Source organism: Pituophis catenifer, unplaced genomic scaffold (genome assembly GCF_029215685.1).
Source record: "Pituophis catenifer annectens isolate HBS135680 unplaced genomic scaffold, rPitCat1.0.hap2 SCAF_12, whole genome shotgun sequence".
In the NCBI taxonomy this organism is placed as follows: domain Eukaryota; kingdom Metazoa; phylum Chordata; class Lepidosauria; order Squamata; family Colubridae; genus Pituophis; species Pituophis catenifer.
The window spans coordinates 22819612-22825803 of NW_027256892.1; positions in this window are offsets into that span (position 1 = coordinate 22819612).

The following is a 6192-nucleotide window of genomic DNA, read 5'->3' on the forward strand; positions in this document are numbered from 1 at the left end:
TGTGGTGAGCACCGAAGGGCAACTCAACCACGAGTTCTTGCAAGGTGCATTGTGCATGCATCTCACAGCTTCCTGGTGGGTGCATCCTGAATTGCCTCTTGTACAAATGGGACAAGCCATGTCACACTTCTGCAGGGCAGGTCAACTGCTGGTTCCTTAAGGAACTGTTGTGGCTCCGTTGCCTGAGCCTGGGCTATCGACAGATGCAGACTCTGAGAATGAGGGAGAGGAGTTGGCACAGCCTCCCTCTCCAGGACCCTCCTCTCTGGCAATGCCTCTGAAGGACACCGAAGGCCAAGTGATAGGCCCAGAGCTAAGCACATCCCTGCAGCTACAGGTGGACAGCGACAAAGGAGATAAGTGCTGGCTGGACCCTCGGCAGAGGTGCAGGGAGAAGCAGCAGAGCAGCAGAGGGGAAGGCGTGCAGAGATTAGCTGAGTCACTGGACCACACCCCACAGGGTATAAATGTGGGTGTGGTGGCCGGTTCAGTTTGTGACGAGCAAAAACTAGAAATAATCCATGATCTCTGCGTTACAGGACTTCTGCCTGCCTTGTCGGACTGCATTTGGACTAATCCTTGTATTGCAGAAACTTTGCCTGCTTTATCGGAATGCTTGCAGTCTAATCTTTGTTTTGTGTGAGTAAAGTCTGAATTGGCAGCTAGCCACTGGGTTGCTGCCAGCTTTATCTTCAAAAATTTTGTCGTGTGGCTTATTAACTCCGGGCTGTCTGTGGGGGTGCGTTTGTGGGATGGGGACAGAACAGGAACATGAGTTTTTGTCTTTGTGAACAACAATGCTCCAGTGACATCAGCCTGCCTGCCTGTCTGCCTATCATCTCTCTCTCCTTCTCTCTGTTGTGGCCCGCCAGCTGCCAACGGAGTTGGCAGCAGACTCGGGCAATGAGGAGGTTGGGGAGGAACTTGGGCCAGCTCTGGAGTCTGGGGAAGGCTCCGATGGATGCTCTGCATCAGAAGCAGAGAGAGAGCCAGGACCGTCCGACATTTCCCAGCCACTGGAGAGTCAGCTGCCTTTGGAGGCTGATAATGAGTGAGGAGGAGGAACAGCTGGGGCCTGTTCCAGATGCACGAATGCGCAGAGCAGTTAGGAGAGGAGAACAATGGAAGACAAAGAGTCGACTTGGGATGCAGAGCACACGTGGATGCTGAATGGCCCCTCCCTGGCTGAGGAATAAATAGAAGGAAAGGGGTGTGGTTGTCGTAGAAGACAACCGTTCATATTTCTGAAGATTTTGCTCATTGTGTTTCGTGCCATGGAGACTGCCTGCCAGAACTTAATTTGCAGCTTTGCGGCTGGGCGCTCACCAAGGAACTGATAAGGTCTGTTACTGCAGTTAATTCTTTGAAGGACTATTGCTTGGACTTTTCAGTGGGTTTAATGCCATTAATTCACAAGAGATAAATAAAGAGGAGTTTTTTGGAACAAGGAATCTGTTTCTTGTTTCTGCTAAGGCTGGGTCAGAACACAATACCTGCCGAGTAGTGCTACCTAAATTCCTTGTTTTATTCAATGTTTATTCCATGTGCTAGTACAAGGGTTGTGTTCCATTGGTTATCCAGTGCTGTTGATGGACTTTAGAGGAAGTGAAAACAGGACTGTCCTTGCAAATGAGAAGCATAAAAAAAAGTCCCGCATCTTGCAATGAAGTGCATTCTTGCCAAACCCCAAAAGAATCGAAAACCAAATTTATTGGGATGATTCAGGACAAACAAGATGATTAGGGGACTGGAGCAGAGGTGGGTTTTCAGCAGGTTCTGACCAGTTCTGGAGAACTGGTAGCGGAAATTTTGAGTAGTTCGGAACACCGGTAGTAAAAATTCTGACTGGCCCCCACCCCCATCTATTCTCTGCCTCCTGAGTCCCAGCTGATCAGGAGAAAATGGAGATTTTGCAGTAACCTTCCCCTGCCACGCCCACCAAGCCATGCCCACCAAACCATGCCATGCCCACCAAACCACACTCACAGAACCGGTAATAAAAAATTTTTAAACCCACCAGTGGACTGGAGGCTAAAACATACGAGGAACGGTTGCAGGAACTGGGCATGGCTAGTCTAAGTGAAGAGAAGGACCAGGGGAGACAGGATAGCAGTCTTCCAATATTTGAGGGGCTGCCACAGAGAGGAGGAGGGGTCAAGCTATTTTCCAAAGCACCTGAAGGCCAGACAAGGAATAATGGATGGAAACTGACCAAGGAGAGATTCAACCTGGAAATAAGGAGAAATTTACTGATTTCTCCTTATTTCAGAGATTGGAGAACAATCAACCAATGGAAGTTGCCTTCAGAAGTTGTGGGAGCTTCATCACTGGAGGCTTTCAAGAAGAGACTGGACTGCCATCGGTCAGAAATGGTGTAGGGTCTTCTGCTTAGGTGGGGGGTTGGACTAGATGTCCTACAAGGTGCCTTCCAACTCCTTTTAAATCCCTTTTTGCTCTGAGGGACTCACTCCCTCGTAAATTTTATGCAACTTGCGATGTCTGTTCTTTAGTTATGATGGGAAAGGGAGAATAATATCCCAATCTATTTGTTATGTACCCTTTGAGAAAGGGTTTAGAAAGGGTCTACCACATCCTGTTTTAGTTGTCCTTCCTGCCAAATTGGAAACCACCGTATGCTAACTAACTTAGAAGAGCAACCAAGAGGATTAGGGGACTAGAGGCTAAAACATATGAAGGACGGTTGCAGGAACTGGGTGTATCTAGTTTAATGAAAAGAAGGACTAGGGGAGACATGATAGCAGTCTTCCAATATCTCAGGGGCTGCCCCAAAGAAGAGGGAGTCAAGCTATTCTCGAAAGCACCTGAGGGCAGGGCAAGAAGCAACGGGTGGAAACTAATCAAGGAGAGAAGCAATTTAGAACTAAGGAGGAATTTCCTGACAGTTAGAACAATTAACCAGTGGAACAACTGGCCTCCAGAAGTTGTGAATGCTCCAACACTGCAAATTTTTAAGATGTTGGATAAACATTTGTCTGAAGTGGTGCACGGTTTCCTGCCTGAGCAGGGGGTTAGACTAGAAGACCTCCAAGGTCCCTACTCTACTCTACTCTACTCTACTCTACTCTACTCTACTCTACTCTACTCTACTCTACTCTACTCTACTCTACCCTACCCTACCCTACCCTACCCTACCCTACTCCATTCCATTCCATTCCATTCCATTCTATTTGCTCCCAGACCGTGAGCCCAAATAATATTATGGGGAGATAGTGAGAGGAAGGAAAAATAAATAAATGTACACTTTGAATAGCGCAGTTGTGAGAAACTGAGAACAATTTCTTTTATTGAGATCAATTTCTTTTCAAATGACAACATGTGGAAATTGAGCAGTAACAGAAAGGAAACATACTGTAAGCAGCAATTCTCTCCTTTAGCACACACACACAAACACAAAATTCACATCCAAATGAAAAATCTGCAGAAGGAGGCCTAGGATTTCCCTTTCATACCAGATAACACTCCCAAAAACTTAAAAGCAACATTAAAGAAAGGACGTTGCTTATTTAGCACCAATCCCTTTAAACAGAAAATCGTAGTTCACTCCAAACTCCTTGCAAACTCTTTTAAAAAAACAAAACAAAACAACAACAACAAGAAGAAAACACAACGAAAAACTAACATTTGGTTGTGGGAAGGTGATTAGGTAAACCTTTCCCAAAGATTCCCAAAATATATATTTTTGCATGTCATTTTTTTTTGTTTGTTTAAGCTTCTTTGCTTCCGATTTCCCTGAATTCAGCAGTTTCCTTTTTTAGAGAGAAGTTTCTCTTCCCCAAATCAGTGCATGAATTCACTAAAAGAGCTACGTGGTGGGGAAAAAAATGGACGTTATCCAATCATCCGGTACATAAGAGTCCAATAGTAACAATGGAGTTAAAAACCTGGGACGTGTACTTAGTGAACGAGTTTTGATACATTAAAGATTAAATCTAGTTTGCAGATGGATGCTACTCAAACTTTCTTTCTTTCTTTCTTTCTTTCTTTCTTTCTTTCTTTCTTTCTTTCTTTCTTTCTTTCTTCTTCTTCTTTCCCTCCCTCCTTTTTTTCTTTCTTTCCCTCCCTTCCTCTCTCTTCCTTCCTTCCTTCCTTCCTTCTTCTTTCTTTCTTTCCCTCCCTCCCTCCCTTCCTCTCTCTCTCTCTCTCTCTCTTTCTTTCTTTCTTTCCCTCCCTCCCTCCCTCCCTCCCCCTTCCTTCCTTCCTTCCTTCCTTCCTTCCTTCCTTCCTTCCTTCCTTCCTCTCTCTTTTCTTTCTTTCTTAAGAGCCTGGGACGTGTACTTAGTGAATGAGTTTTGATACATTAAAGATTAAATCTAGTTTGCGGATGGATGCTACTCAAACTTTCTTTCTTTCTTTCTTTCTTTCTTTCTTTCTTTCTTTCTTTCTTTCTTTCTTTCTTTCTTTCTTTCTTTCTTTCTTTCTTTCTTTCTTTCTTTCTTTCTTTCTTTCTTTCTTTCTTTCTTTCTTTCTTTCTTGTACAGTACATCATTAAATATGAACAACCAGCAAGCTGTCAGTGCAAAAAAAAAAAAGAAGAAGAAAGAAAGAAAATTCCCGCCCCAATTAAATACATTATCAGTCAACCATAGGTCGGTGTTGATTGTCAAACACAGTTCAAAGATCACAAAGACTCTTCCAGAAAAACCAGCCTGAAGAAGAAGCTAGATTCTCGGTTCGTTTTTAGAATATCTGTACATAGCCAAAAATATTTTAAATTACATACATACATACATACATACATACATACATACATACATACACGTATGTATGTATTTACAGGGGTGTGTGTGTCTATACATATATGTATACATTCCCAAAAATACTAGCAGCAACCAACTGCGTAATACAAGGCCTGCAATTGTTCTCCTGCTCTCAGCTGCATCTTCTTGACTGTACATCCCTGGTTAAAAATAACACTTTTCAGAATGCCTTGCTTACTTTTACATGGGTAGAATATACATAATTTAAGTAAATTTACATATTGCACACAAGGAGCTTTCAGGGATCGGCGTAGCTCCCTCTGCTACCCTTGGTGGAAAGTTCCTTTTTAAAAGCAAAAGCTTATCCTATATATAGATATATATATGTAAGATGCAAATGGCATTATTATGTATTCGAACCCGGCCAGGTGGCAGCTCTGTTCGGAGCTGGCCAGCCCTACCCTTTGGCAGAATTCAGGAAGGTGTCAAACAAGGTTTGGAGGCGTAAGCTATGTGCCCGGAGAACCAACTCGGTGCTACTCTCAACTAGTCTTTGAGCATTTTGAGGTGCAGTCATGAAGGCGGTGGTCGATGGGACCCGATCGCCCCCGCGGTTGAAGAAAGATTCACCTTGGCAGTTGGGTTGACTTTGGTACGTGGATTAAAAGGGAGCACCGTTTCGATGGTTACTTTAGGGTAGCACAATATTTCGGGTGGAACTGAAGCTGATTGTTCTACCATTTAAGCAGGGGTGAAATGCTACTGGTTCACTCCAGTTCGAGCGAACCTGTAGCGGCGGCGGTGTGTGGTTCGGCGAACCGGTAGTAGTGGCAGCGTGAGGTTCCGCCCACCTGCCCGGATGTCATTACTTCCTGGTTAAAACCAGGAAGTAACAACATCTGGGTGGGTTAAAACCAGGAAGTAACCTGCTTTTGACCTTCTGCACATGCACAGAAGGCTTTGCACATGCTCAGAGGGTCCAAAATCGAACATGATGATGACACACGCACTTCCGAACCAGTAGGGAAGGTAAGTAGATTCCACCCCTGCATTTAAGCCACTCATAGCACTAAGGAATATAGGTCGTCCTTGAACTTACAACTGTTCGTTTAGCAACTGTGGGGAGTGCTGACAAAATGACTTACAACCCGTAAGGGTCACGTGATCAAAATTTGGGCGTTCGGCAACCGGCATATATTTGTGACGGCTGCAGCATCCCGGGGTCATGTGATGGCCATTCGCAACCTTCCCAGGGATCTTCTGACAATGGGGAGTTGGATCCGTTTAATGACCATGCGATTCACTTAACCACCACAGGAACAAGAATCATAAAAACGGCCGTGGCTCACTTAACAACGGCATTGCTTAGCAACAGAGGATCTGCTCCCCAGTGGAGGACTACTGGTAATGTATGAACCCTAGTTAACCAAGTTTAGCGTTGTAACTTATTTGTAAGAGGCGGTATCTGCTGGGG